Source organism: Labrus mixtus, chromosome 15 (assembly GCF_963584025.1).
Source record: "Labrus mixtus chromosome 15, fLabMix1.1, whole genome shotgun sequence".
Lineage (NCBI taxonomy): Eukaryota > Metazoa > Chordata > Actinopteri > Labriformes > Labridae > Labrus > Labrus mixtus.
In genome coordinates this window covers 3,314,770-3,329,678 of record NC_083626.1, presented here as the reverse complement: position 1 = coordinate 3,329,678, position 14,909 = coordinate 3,314,770, and the positions used below count along the sequence as shown (strand labels likewise).

The window sequence follows — 14,909 nt, the reverse complement described above, 5'->3', positions numbered from 1 at the left end:
ATTGAACATGACAATTAAAACAGCATTTCCATACAGAATCGCTGCTCCTTTTATTGTGTATATTCAGTCAGTTGCTTCTGTAGGAACCTTTTAAGCATTTTTTTGTTTTTTAGATTATTCACTGTTTTTTTTTTTTGTTCATGCAGTTTTCTGCATCAGATCTATATATGCACAACGATGCTGTGTGGGATTATTTCTGGCACATAATTTATTTTAATAATATTGAAGGGAATCATTTCATGTTCTTTTCATTTGATCCTTCATTGGGAAGTGCAGTTAGGCAATTCATTCACCGCCCTTTTTGACGTCTGATCATGATGATAACTGCCAGTGACAGTTTGCAGCTACATCTAATGAGTTAATGACGATGATACAGGTGCTGTAAATAGACACAGCTGTGTACGATGATTATTTGTAATTACAGCTTCTCTGGTATTGTTGAAAAACGTCTCCAGTGTGACACAGTTGTAGAAATTGTGCTAATTCCTCTGCTGTTCTTTTCGCGGAAAGAGTAGGAGCAGGCAGAAGTACTGACATGCAAACAAGTGATTGAGAGCCTCTTTGCAACCATTAAAAGGCTTACGGTCGAGTGGAAACAGGCTTGTGAATGTGTGTAGAGTTCCATAATGGAGAACCATTGAACAGAACCATGCATGTTCAAGGCTTTTTACACTTAATAAGACTGCATGTCTCTGTGTTTGGACAGAGTGGGGATTTCTGGCACCACTTCATCTACTTTCAAGGTGAACTTACTTCCAACAAATGATACACAGTACATCCGAACACACATCAGTCATTGGGTCACCTACACATAAATGACTGGGTATATGGTCATATGGCTTCAGGCCATTCAATTCTGAAAATTGTGATAAAAGCAGAGAGGCAAGGGTAAGAGTGCTCAATAACAGACATCAGGGACACAAGATTTAGGTCTGTAAACCCGGCGAAGTGCATCCAAGGTCTCAGACCTTTGTAACCTGTCAAATGACGACCTCATGATGGCCACAAGGCGGAACGGAAAGCCCTTGTTACATTGTGTGATTGTAAAAAGGCTATTAGGTCTCTGTAATGCTACAGTGTAAATGTAAGTGTCACTGTGTGATGTAATAAACAAGAGTCAAAATCACTCACTAGGACATCACTATTATGTTGTTGCTTCAAAATAACAGTAAAAAGGTGCAGTGATGGCATAACTTTGTCACGGCACTGCAGCAGATTGTCCGTGTGAAAAGGGCTTAGAGTTACTCTGTATGGCTTGCTGCAGTTTTGACCTTCTCTGTGTAGAGTTTGGCCTTAAAACTAAAGGGCTCGCTCAGCTCTAGTTTACTTATTTCATTCTAATTAACTTATTACATAAACCTTAAGTCCTTGCCAAGATATTTTAATAGCAGTGACTACTGGTGGACCATTGAAACGGGGGCTTAATGACAAGGTCAAGAATGACATTTCCTTCTGAAAAACGAACATGAAAAGTCAGCGGTAAAGGTAATGGAGAAAACAAGATTCATTGGGTAATCTTACCCTACCATCCAATTTTCCAAAATAAACTCCATCAATTCCCTGTTCATTTCAGAATAGCATCCCCAAAAATATATATTTATAACAATATGTGTCATCAAAATAACTCACAGTTACTTTATCCTTTAAGTTAAAAATGGCATCCATCAAAGTGAATGATGAATTCAGTTATCATTTCAGGAGTTTAACTGTGTGCCTTGCTTACTACATGATTTACTCACTGTGAGTATGCTTGGGTCACTGAGAGCTGATGCCAAGCGACGACAGTTCCTGTAATTATGGTCTGTCAGCCCCAATTTGTCCTACTCGTAACTTCATCTGAGACTCTTAGCCTGCTCCTCCTCGCCGATGCTTCCTCCCCGCAACCACCGCTAGCTCGGCGCTGCTCCACAATCAAGCCATGTAATATAGTTGCATACGGCATAATGCAATATGATGGGACTTATTGTGGTCTGCCATCTTCGGCTGACAAGCACTAGTTCATCGCTAATGGAGGGGCTGGTCCAGAGAGGGAAGCGGCAGGAGGGCGCTGCTGACTCGCTCGACTTTGTCCTTTTGCCAGGAAACAATTTGTTGGGAGGTGTGACAGCTGCAGTCATCCAAATCACTGACACAGGGAATGAGCGCCTGTTCATGGGTCAGAGCTTCAAAAAGACTGAAGCAAAACTGAAAGATGAACAGACAGAGGGAAGGGAAGAGACATGTAGAGAAGTGACGCTTGATTTCATCTCCTTGCTAACCGCTGTTACACCTCTGAGCGACTGTCAGGAGCAAATCACATCTTCGGAACGGTAATTGGAGACTCTCTTGAGCTGATACACTACAGCAAACTTGTGCAGCTGGAGAAAGATGTTGACAGTTGTGATATGAGTCATGTACTGAAATGGGTTCTTTGTTTGAGTAACTGAGACAGCAAACAACCAGTAATGAATGTGTCAACCACATCATATGTTCAGGTTTTGTTGCCTTTGACCCTCACTGGGTTTGGAAGAGTGGCACAGTCGATTACCGAGCGTCCTAGAAAGTGTTACCATTAATGCATGCCCTTTAAACATACTCAGTGTTTTGCCCTTTACTGCGCTCTCGTCTAGATATATGCAGACACACACAGGAATGAATCTGGCAGCATGCCTATTTCACATGCTATATAAAGCAGCATTACAACTTAAAGAAGTCATCAGTATGCTAAAGATGTGTGATGTGGTGGTCACCTACAAAGCACATTGGACAGTATTCATGAGTGTTGTGTTTTTTTCTGTAAGCAGTTTGATCTAAAACTGGAAAAAAAAACATCTGTTGGCTGTCAGAGCTGTCATAGAGAACAATTTCCAAATAACTGAAACTGATTAGTGGATCCCAAACTCCTGGAGACTTTGCATTTTTCAGAATTATGGCTGGACAGAGAATTGACAGCACTACACATCTCCTGCTATTTAATTAGAAAAGCATTCTAGCCAACTGGGACTTAGTGCATGTAACATCTCGTCTGAAATATGGTTAGACCACACTTTTTTTGTAACTATGAAGAAAGTTATGACTTTAACTTTCATTAAAGATTTAATTTTGGGCTTTTAAGCCTTTATTAAATGGATAGGATAGTGTATGGAGTGAAAAAGAGAGGAGAGAGAGAGAGAGTGGAGAATGAAATGCAGTTGAGCGCAGAGGGTAGGAGTGAAACCTGGAACACTTTAGGTAGTGTTCTAGTCAAGACTACACTAACTGAGACCAAGACATACCTGAGACCAGAGTGACCTGAGACAAGACCAAGACATTTAGGGATCAAGACAGAGTTAAGACCAAGACCAAGGCAGGGCGAGACCAAACAAGACCAATACCATAAATATCAATGAGAATTCATCATCTTGTGTGCAGCAGGTATGTCACTCATTTACTGTAGACAGTATTACTGTGAAGGTTGTTCAATATGTTGCCCCAGCGATACCACAAATGTATCAAACGGGTCAGGACAGTGTTACATCAGCAAAGAGCAAGGATAGCCAAAAAAATCTAAATCAAAAATCTAAATCAAAATAGTTGAGTACCCAAAAACAGAGCTGCAGTTGTAACAAATGTCCGTACATTCAGTTATAAGAAAAGAGTTGAAGATATTATTGCACAAAGTAAGTTCCATATACTATTGCACATGGTCAATAGTATATGGAGTATCAATAGTAATGGTCAATATCGTAATATAATAAAATTGAACGAGAGGTAGGGGTGACTTGTGGGTTAGGTATTATAGTGTATTATAGTTATATAACAATATTGATATTTAGGATAACACTTTATTGATCCCCAGAGGGGAAATTCGAGAGTCCCATACATAATAGTGTAGTAAAAAAAGAGCACCATTGTGAACAGAAAAACAGTATGAAAATCGTTTAATCTTGACTATCTTGTTTTCATAATCGTTTAAAGCCAAGATCATACTTGAAAATAAAATGTGATTAATTTCCCACCCCTTGCCAGATAAAGGCCTTATTTCAACCTATTTACTGTGATTGGAATAAAAACTTGTGGACACAGCATAGTTAAGACTCACAGCAGTAGAGTGAGCACAGATGTGCAGTACAGATTCCACTCTTGGATATTAATAAAATGTACTGCGGTCTTATTGTTGACTCTTAACCGGCAGCTTAGTAATTGTGAGCTACAATCATACACAAGTAATGTATTTTGTTGGTATTAGATAAGCTTCCCATTAGTGGAGGGATATGTAACAAATACCACGCTCTTAATTATCTATTTCTTCCTTGCTCTGTCTCAGATGTCATTGCCAGGGGATGGGAGATAAACAGTATGTGGAGCAGAAAGCAGTGACATGGCTAGCGGCTGGGTTTATTAAAGGTGTTGGTGTACAGCTTCTCCTCTGTGCCACTGAGACTCTTGTTTGGATTTTAATTGGCTCACCGACAGGTACATGCTGTATAGATTCTTGTGTGTTTTTTCCTGTGACTTCCCTTAAGTGGCTGTGTGTTGTTGTGTGCCGTTTGTGGGTGTTTGTGTGTGCATTTCCAATGTTGTGGCAGGCCCCTGCAGGCTTTAATGATGTTTGCTGAATGAAAAGCGTCTCGTGAAGCTCTCCCCAATCACACGCTCATTAAAATGGCCTCTTTAAAAAACGACACTTTCTCCTGAACCCATAACCCCCTCCCTGAGTCTTTGTTTCCTTGATGACTTCCTTTACATGTCATGCGAAGTTCTCCCTCTGGTGTAGAACCCATCCTCAAAGAAACCGGTCATAGTTGTGTTTGGTTCTGATCTGAAATGTCATACAAATGTTAATTAAATGTTAATCAAACATCGTAAGCATAGTAATGTCATTGGGATTTAGATGTGATATATTTAGCTGATTTGTGGCCTATTCTGGAGGTCATTCCTCCCTCGAGGTCTGTTTTCCTTTCTCACAATGAGAAGAGAAGTTTAGGACATGGCATGGGAGGCTACGTGCCGCAGTGACATTATTTCACCCTCCTAATTAAAATGAATGTCATCTCTCCCCCCACTGAGAAGTGCATCAATCTCCCCCTGCGACAGGCCCACAGTGAGTCTTACCCTGTCAGTGCTTGCCAGCAGTGCCATCCTTCTCCAGATGGATGCGTGGCCCTGGCAGCCACAGAGGCAGTGGAGATGATGTTTGCACATCTAATGGTTGCCATGTGGATGGCCACCTCAGACTGAGGCCCAGCTTCTTATAAAGAGGAGTTTCAGCCCAGACTTGAATGATTTTCATTTAACACAGCAGTTGTATGAAGAGGTTAGTGGCTTTTCAGAGACATTTAAAGCACAAGCAGCAATAAAAAAAAAGTATTTCTAGCTGTCCACTGTTTGTAATGTGGTTATGAAATCCATTATTTTTTTAAGTAAGGTAAGTGGTGACAAAAATGTTGCTTTGTGGCTCCATCACATCAGTAATGCCTTCCTGTTAGAGACCAAACAACGGCTTCCAACATTGTGTATTTGTTCTCCTGATGGTGCCTAAAGTCATTACAGTTTTGTCATTTGCCTGTTGGTAACGCAGCAGCCCTTTTCTGCCCTCCAGCATCCACTCCATCCAAGGAAAATGGTGTAATTTGAAAAGGTTTCATTTCAAATCGCAAGGCAATGTACCTGAACATTAGGTTTAGACCTTTAATATCCCATTTATGTATTCTTTTATACATTTATTTAGAGGAACGTGTGCTTACTTCCCACAGACACTCATCTTTCATCTTATTTTCTACTGCTTGCATATCTGCAAAATAACAAGAATGTCAGACTGCATGTTGAGATATGATACATATCCGCAGTGTTCAAAACTGTGGGCTTTGATGTTTGATGATACAAACGAGTGATGCGGCAAAGATAGAAATAATTATCATACCATTTCCATCTGTGGTTATTGATTATATCGCTGCTCTCTGATATATGAACGTAGCAGCCAAAGCAGAGGCTGAGCCAGATGTTTGAAACATTCAGGGCCCAGATATAGGACGGTCATTTGTGGCAGCTGTATGCACTATTTTACCAGCCAATAGAGATAACATGATGCCTTATATCTGTACATCATTATTTGAAAATAATGATAGCCCTGGATAAAAAAAAATCACCCTGAAGAGACTAAACCTTATCTTGCATCTAATTAGACTCCAACTGTCTTCATCATTTTGAAACCATAACGCTGCATCTTTGGAATTACTTATAATCACTTCAGCAATCTTAAAAGAGTCGAGGATGATTGGATCTTTTAATTTTTACGTTACATAACATAGGTTGTGTAACAGTTTGGTATAAACTGCAAAACTAATCTTGAGAGATGATCTGAAGAGCAAAATGAGGAGTTTCTTGACTACAGAGCACCCCAGCCCATTAAACTGCTCAAAAGCAATTTATTAAATGCTGTTTGCTGAGATCTATACCAGCTGAGGGGATATGATATATATATATTTGGGACATGTCACTGTTTATGGCCACTTTCTAGAGTCCCTAGATCCCCAATTACAGTTAATCCACTTGCCATCCTTTGCAGTGAAGCATCTTTTTCTTCTTCCTCCTCGCTGATGACTCTGTCTAACAAAAAGGCTCTCAAACAGTCAAATCAGCTGATATGAGAGGTGAATTAATATTTATAAGATTCTTCATGTATACTGGATTATTTGCAAAGGACCGAAAACTTATTTTTGTATTTTTTAATTTGCAATTCCAATGTTAGCTGCAGATACTATAAATAATCATGTACTGATGTTAGTCTGCTTTTTAGGCTACAGTGTGTACACAAGACATTAGGTATGCACATTGTATGACAATAAGCCCCTTTTCTTTTTGTTAAAGATATCATTATTGTAGTATGTCACACTTAAGCAACATTAGTTTGACTAATCTGCTCTTACAAAGTGGTTTATTGTGTCTATTGTGATACATTTTCTGACGTATCACAGAGCTTCAGATATTTAGAAACATCCTGAACAAGCACCCCCTCAATTGTCTTCATTACCATGGGGATGAGTTCCACCTAATCCTATATATGATTGCAAACCTTGAGCGGCAGCAGTAACATCAGTGTTGTCATGTTTTTATTTTTTATTCTTGCATATCTAGAAGCACTTCGAGTGGAGTAGGAGTGCTCTTCAAAAATGGTGCTGCTTGCAGTGGAAGCAAATAGCCAGGAAGCTCACCAAAGCTCAACACATCTGATGTAAGCTTGCTAGCTAGCCAGCAATCTATAGTAAACTCACTAACTGACTGCTATTAGCTGATTCACAATTCTATTACTAGTAATCTATGACTGGTTGACTTTCTGCTGACACTGTCAGACTTTGTGTGGGCAGCAGCTGAGGTTTATTGAACAACTTTTTAAGGACAATAACAATAATCATAAGCTAGTGAGGAAGATAGCCAACGTCATTCTTCCCTGAAGTACAGGACTAAATGACGGACTCTACAAAATCAAGACAAAAAATTATACAGGGGGGACATGGGAAGATTGTGGGTCTTTGAGAAAATATGCAGGGCTGAAGCCTCAGAAACAATCCCTCAAAAAATAATATTAAAAAAAGGAAAAAGCTCATAAAATACTGACAGCTAAATATTTGACACTTTAATGGATTATAAATGCACCCTTGGCCTTTTATCTAAGGAAGCTACTAATGATTTTTCCCAAGCGGCAACCTCTGGTGTTGAGAAAAGAAGCCAATGCAAAGTGCAAAAACATTCAGTTCTTCAAGTCTCCACTTGAGATGTATTTATTGGGCTTTTCTTTTTTACCTTTAGAGAGACAGGACATTGGAAAGAGGTGGACATTTGGGAGATAGAGAGCGAAAGGAAGAGTGGGGAATGACATGTGGAAAAGGAGCCACAGGTTGAAACAGCGCCTCCCACATTCGGGGACTTCTCTGTGCATGGGGCACACAAACTAACCTTTAGGCTACTGGCGCCCCAAACATATATTATTTTTCATGACCCTTGATGACTCTGAAGTGATACATGTCAATGTGCTGGTGGGTCAGCTAGCCAAATGAAGGTATCACTAGTCAATTATATAGAATCAGCGAACCTTTGTTTGAATTTATATTTAATTCTTTACTTCTTTATTGAGATATTAAAATCTTAGAAAAAAAAGATAAATTGACCTAGAAACATCAACACCCCTGAATCCACTCTTCTAGCTGGGCTAAAAAACCTCTACCCAGAGTAATTATTTGATCCTTGTTGGAGCGGTTACTTTCTTAAAAGTGACTGAAAAGTCTATCAATAGTTCTCAGGATTTTTTGAGGCAGAGCAACAACTGCTGATAAAAAATGTACATATTCACAGTAAATTGGTCTGAGCTGGGAACACGCCATCCGTGAACATCTTCAAGTTTTGCCACCAACGAAAGCTAGATCTGAGGCTGAGCGCAATTCTTTCCGAGCCCTTTTTTTGGCTTTGGTGAGCTTAATAGAGCACAGAAGGCTGCTGGGTTAATTTGGACTACTTTTGCAGATGGATGAAAGTGTGAGTGGTTTAGTGCTCTTAAGTTAATGATCTTCGGTGCATGTTCCCTCACTTTCTTCAGGGCATCTCATCGTAGAGAATAAGTAGCTGGAGCTGTGGGCCGCTGCCTGTCACAGGGTCTTGGCTGAAATAATGACTTGAGCAGCCCAACAGACTGAGGTAATAGTAATAACTGTCAGACTCTGTCTCCCATCAATGCTCACATCTCCCTAATTAAGGATTAATTTATGCTGTACTTTGGAAAGGCCGAAGATACCGAATGATTTGCCATTTTATTTCAGCCTCTCTGAAACCATGTTTCTGGGACTTGCTTTATCCCTGTACAATTCACATATGGCTTGTCCTTAATATTTGGGAAAATGTATATGCACAGCACATTTAGAGATTGTCAAATTTGTCTGGTTGTCTTTGCTTCCAGTTTTTCTCATCTGCTGCAAAACATGGTTTCAGCTGTCTTCAGTTTGCAGAACTCAACATATATATCCTTCTGATATTTCCTTTTTTTTTTTTTTACCTCCTCATGTGTCCCCGCCAATAAAATGGATGATTACCTTTCTTGCTCCAGGTTACAGACATAGGAGCCCTTACCTCCATTGGGTTTGAAACAGGAATGCTTTTTTTTTAGTATTATATTTTACACTTCCAAACACGGTTGATGGATTCTTCCCTTGGAAAACGCTTTACCAGTTGAAGCAATTATGTGTGTGGTGACATCGCCTGTTATTGTTTTCAATACAGCTTTATGAAAAAAGTTAACTGCTTCTTTGTTTTTGCCGTAGGGTGCTGTTTCTTGTTTTTCCCCCACAAGTTCGCTATTAAAACAAGTTCTTTGTTGAACTTTGGGTGAACATTGATGACTCCTGTTTTATATATGTCCTTTAACGCTCAAATCAGCAGTGTAATCACTTTGGGGAAATTGGCTATTGATCATTCTGCCTTGTCTGACACAATGACAAGTGCCACATAGCAAATGGTCTTAAAAGCAACTTTTAATTCAAATGGCAAATTCTGGGATTAATTGAAATGTTTCCTGCCTAAAACAGTGCATGTGCGAGGAGTCAGACTTTATTTCCACTGAGGTAAAATGGAATTGATTTGATGTCTCCTCGGTGTCACCAGCAGGCTTTGCAATTGATGAAGACTCACTGAGTTACTGTGGTGCTAAGAATGAGTCGATGTGTCTGACCCTCTGGGCAACTCTCTTCTCACTGGAGGCCTTCATCACATGCATACATTAGCTAACTACCTCGTAGAGCACTTTAGCCATACCACAATGCCATTAAACTGCCTCCACCCCCCCTCCCCAAGGTTGACGTCACATTGATTCTGCCGTCATATAATCACCAGACTGCATATTGTTCTTAAGCTCATGTATGCCTTGGAACGCTCTGGAGTGTTTTTGTAAAAGGATTACTCATAATGTGTATTTTCTGCCTTGCTCAGAAAACTATTGTCTGTGTTTGTTTACTCCGAGCGCAACTAGAATCTCTTTGAGATTCCTTTTGTCCCATTGTTTGCCAGCCCAGGCTGTCAGCGCTTCATGCAGTTTATATGTAGATCACACTATTTCAAAGTACTTAAAAACACTGCAATGCAAACATGATAGGGATTCATGTCGCTAGCAGCTTTGCATGTCAAAAAGGAATTCTTCCTTTGTGATTTGCATTCTTTAGTGTCATTGGTGTGTTCATAGGGTTCATTATTCTTAATCCCCCGTATAGTAAATTATTACTTGTTTGTTGACTTCCCTTGTATTTTAGACACTTTTTGTGAAAGTCTGAGAGGCAGTTTGGCTTTTCGCTTTTTTTATTCCTTTGTATACCCACTTGCAGTTACGCAGTGAAATTTTGAACAGAGTTATTCTCACTTTCCTATGATTGGACGACTGAAAGTCTGTGATAAGCGTTGCAGTCGAACAGATAAAAGCATTTTTCCCAGGCTAGAGGCGTCCCTGCAGAAGAGGCCTCTGATTGGTCCTTTGTCTCCCTTTTTCTCTCATAGCTCAGCCAGCATCGCTGTTCCAAAACGGTCCCTGCAACCCAATATATTCATTGAATTATACAAGAAGTGAGCGGGGAGCGTGTTCTAGACACTCTTCTTGCTCTCATCCTCATGTTCGGTGGGAGTACAGACATGTTAGCGTCAGTGAGTGCTTGAAAAAGAAGTGACACATTGGATAAATTGCCTGACTACTGTATTTTTTACTGGCTACTCCCTGCACCATTAAATGATCTCTTCCTACAAATGATGTGCATTGAAAGTAGACTTGTTTGATTGAATGTTTCATATTAAGAATCATATTAATTCAACCCCATTAGATGGAAAAACAGGCAGTGCCTCAGTGGGGAATAAATGTCTGCTATCTGTTTTATGGCAGCTATATATTTCTGGAGTTACAATTCAAAGAAGTAGCTTTTAATGCCTGTGCTACTTGGGGGCAAAATTATAGTATGAGACAAACTCCTTCTTTAGAGGAATGGAGTATTGATCTGCATGTGGGGTCCGACGTTTTGTAGGGGGTCTTCTAAGATTCACATAAACAACATTTCACACAAGGACTGAGTGCCATGATTGGTTCCCTGTGCTTACTGTGAGGGTTTGATCGTAGGCCATAGCAATATTTGCAATTGTAGTGTGTAAATGACCAATCTGTATATATATTTAGTCTTTAAAAGTGCGACACAAATCAAACAGGCAGGGCCATCCTGGAGACTTTATGGAGGAAGGAAATTGTGAGTCATTTCCAAATGTTGGCTTTGGAAAAGGCAACCATGCAATTTTCAAAAGATGTTTGTGTGTGTGTGAGGAGGGGTGTTAAGATTTGTTTATTCTGATTTAGCTGACATGTTTTGAACCTTTTCACCTTCAGTGCTCTTATTCTCTGTTGAATTGCGCAAGCAGTTGTAGTGTTCAAAATGCCAGCTCCATTAACCTATCCGAACACTTGACTTTGGGCTTTGACAGCAAGCTAACTGGACAGCAAAGTTACTCTGCATAATGTATGATAATATGACATTTTAAAAAATGGCCTCTCCAGAAACCAAAAGGCAGCGATAATTGTTTGTCCAAAAATGTGTCCTTGTTTTTGTTTACCTGACAAGGACCTCTCATGGCAGTGTGGATAATGGCAGAAAAAAAACCTCTTCAGGAGGAGAACAGGCTGAGCTGGTTAGTCATCAAAGGATGTGACTTTATACAAGACTGCTGTTCACTTCAGATTTATGTGCCAAATGTCAACATGGTTTTCTTTACAAAATTTTCTCACCTTAAATGAAACAAACCTTCAACATACAGGTGGCAGATCAGAAAACAATCATATGAATGATCGGGCCATTCTGAACAGCATATCTAAAAAAAAAACAACCTGCTCTGTCATTAAGCTTGGAGGATTCTTACGGAATAGCTTGAGGTGCAGGCCGGATCCTTGAAAGGCGGCTCCACTGCAATCACAGTGTGATTGGATGAATGAGAGGCAAGCTGTAGAGCCTCTGGTCCATTAAAGGAGAAAAGTGGTGTTAAAGTGCAGTCCATTTGGCTTCTAGGCTTTCACAAACACCTGAAACTAATAATTTACACCAACATGATGTGTTTTGTTTTCATCATAAGACGATTATTTAGTCACTTACATTTTCCTTTAAAGGTTCTGCTGACCTTTTAATGAAATGCAAAAGCAACATCAAATATGTGAGCAAGATTCTCCTTCATCACACATGGACATTAAGGTTTTTTAAATCAACAACATGATAACCAATCTGTCTTATTATTGCAGTTACAGTCGTAAGTGGAAGTCTATATTGCTCATGTTACATGATGTTACACCAAGCATGACTTCTGTTCTCAACCTACTCCAATGCTTCAAATGCATCTTGTAAAAGCGTCTGTCAGTAAGCAGAAACCCTTTTCTATTCAACATTTTGATTTGACTCTTTCCTTTTAGTATTCAGTCAAACTTTTGGAAACCCTTTAAAATCCAACAATCTACTTCCAATGTGTCTTGAACATGTGAAAGGTAAAAAAAAGATTGTATGATACAATAATAGTTTGTTTTTTTGTTTTTGGAGCTCTGCTATTTATCTGTTGTCCTTTGTGGACGAAGTTGGCTCGTTTTTTTTTATCTCATGACCTACAATTCAATTCTACAATTCACTGAGCAGACGCTTTTATCCAAACGGCATACATCAGAGAGTAAGAACAACACAAGCAAGGCTCAAGAGAGGAGGAAACAACATCAGTAAGAGCAAACTAACAGCTTTAACTCTGATTGGACACACAGGTGCTGAGAGGCAGTGCACAGAGGCAAAGCACAACATAGACAGCTGTTCTTGAGAGCTCTAATCAGTATAGAAACCATCCTAAATATGTATGTAATATCTATGTCACTGTCAATATCAAACAAGACCATCAAAATTATCATCATCATCATCATTAAGTGTCATGGAAGAGTTGGGTCTTTAGCTTTTTCTTAAAGGTGCAAAGGGACTCTGCAGATCAAATGGAGTTTGGTAGTTCGTTCCACCACTGGGGGGTGACGGAGGAGAAGAATGTAGTTAGAAACTTAGAGCCTAAGTATGATTATTAGTGGTCATAAATAGAGTGAAGATTGTGTCACTTTTTCAGACACCCTGATGATTCAACTATGTATTTTTTCCCCGATGTAGCTGTTTCATGCAATGTCATATGCCACCCTGCTTTACCTCTCTTGGGAATTACAACTAAAGTTCTGCTAGATACCTAGTGTATCACTGTGAACTGGTTGGTCTCTGTGGGAATATAGAGCTGTGGGTGCAGGAGGAAATAGAATAAATAAATCAATAAAGAAAAACAATGTTGTTTTCATCCCGTATATACTCCTTGTGGAGGTGACTGGGAATCGTCGTTTGTTTCTTTTTTCCATTAAATGTTTGATAGCATTCAGCCTTGTGCAGACTTTTTCTCTGTCTGCTAAAAGAATTGGTCATTCTGAGGACAGGTGAGTTTTAAATCAGACTAGTGTTTTCCTTTTGTCTTATTGTATTGCTGCTAACATCTCCTATATTCAAAGAATACTGCAACCTCAAGGTCATGTCTTGTTGGATACAAACTAAAGACTAACCCAGAGTGTTGACGATTCAGCACATATTGAATAATTTCATCATTTTGTCAAAAACCCTTCAAGAACCATTTTATATGATTATATAATTATATCATATGATCAGATTGTGCTGCATCATGCAATAAAAAGGTTACTACTAATTGCTGGCTAGAAAAGGGTTGGAGTTTGAAAGATTGAAACTTTAAAGAGACACACAGTTTGGACAGCAAAAGGCCATGAACCAGTTGTTGACCTTTAGATTTAGCCAAGTCACAAGATCCTGTTTTGATACTCACACACGCACACGCACACGCACCCACACACATCTGATTATGGAATCATCCGCCTGTTCAGATAATGTTCTTTATTTAGTACACATCCTGTGATTCTGAGTCCAACATCATTGCTTTGTGGTTCGATTACCCTAAAAAGGATGATGATGATATTAAGTGCATTAAACAGATTCTCTAAATTGGCAAACCATCGTCTCCGTCTACTTATCAGAGCTCGTGCTCCACAACAAAAGCACTCGAGGACCATCTCTGCCATTTGCACAGTCTGCTATAAGACTACTGGAGGCACATCCTGTATTCCATAATACCACCCAGTGGACACGGTATGACATTTAGAGTAAAGACTATACTTATGAATGATGACCTATAGTATTGGCTTACGATATTACATGTCATAATCATGCTCAGGGGGAATTGAAATCATTGAGTGAACCATTATATGCTCCAGTTTGTCTTGAAACAATGTGGACTATCACCCTCCTTTTTGTATTCTCTACTTGCACTACATATGATGGATTACAATAGGCTGAGAATGACCGGCTTATTAATCGATTCAGCAAAACCTCTCAGTCCCCTGTGGATGATTTAAAGCAAAAGGATCTTTTTTTCTTTCTTGGTTGGCTGAAGTAGAGGTGCAATGGGACTGATTGTAAATCATGTTCAAACACAGCAAAGCCTCCCCTGGACTCAATGTATGACACAGTGTTTAGGAACACAATGTATCGACCATATGGAAATGTCAGCTATTAGAGTATGTAGACCCACTGCACTTCAATATCCCTCTTAGCTTAAAGGAAATTCGACCCTTTTTTTGTATAAAGCTCTCTTAAATGGTCAAAATGATTTTGAGTGTCTTTATGAATTAGTGGAAATGACCACTACTACCACTACATAGTGGAAAGATATATGAAGCATCATTTCCCTCCAACTGTCTGAATAAACCCTCAATACGGATTACACACTAATCTACTGTTTGTGGTAGCTTTACATTAGGCTGAAACTGCTGCTGCATCATGCTTTGAGCATCTGTTATCAGAGCCTCAAATATGCACTGC

At 39.5% G+C, this 14,909-nt stretch overlaps 1 protein-coding gene across 2 annotated transcripts in view; it reads left to right on the top strand.

Annotated features, from left to right (window-relative positions):
- The window catches only part of nphp4 (nephronophthisis 4), a 200,754-nt gene that overhangs the window by 88,977 nt on the left and 96,868 nt on the right, over positions 1-14,909 (top strand). The window lies entirely within an intron of this gene.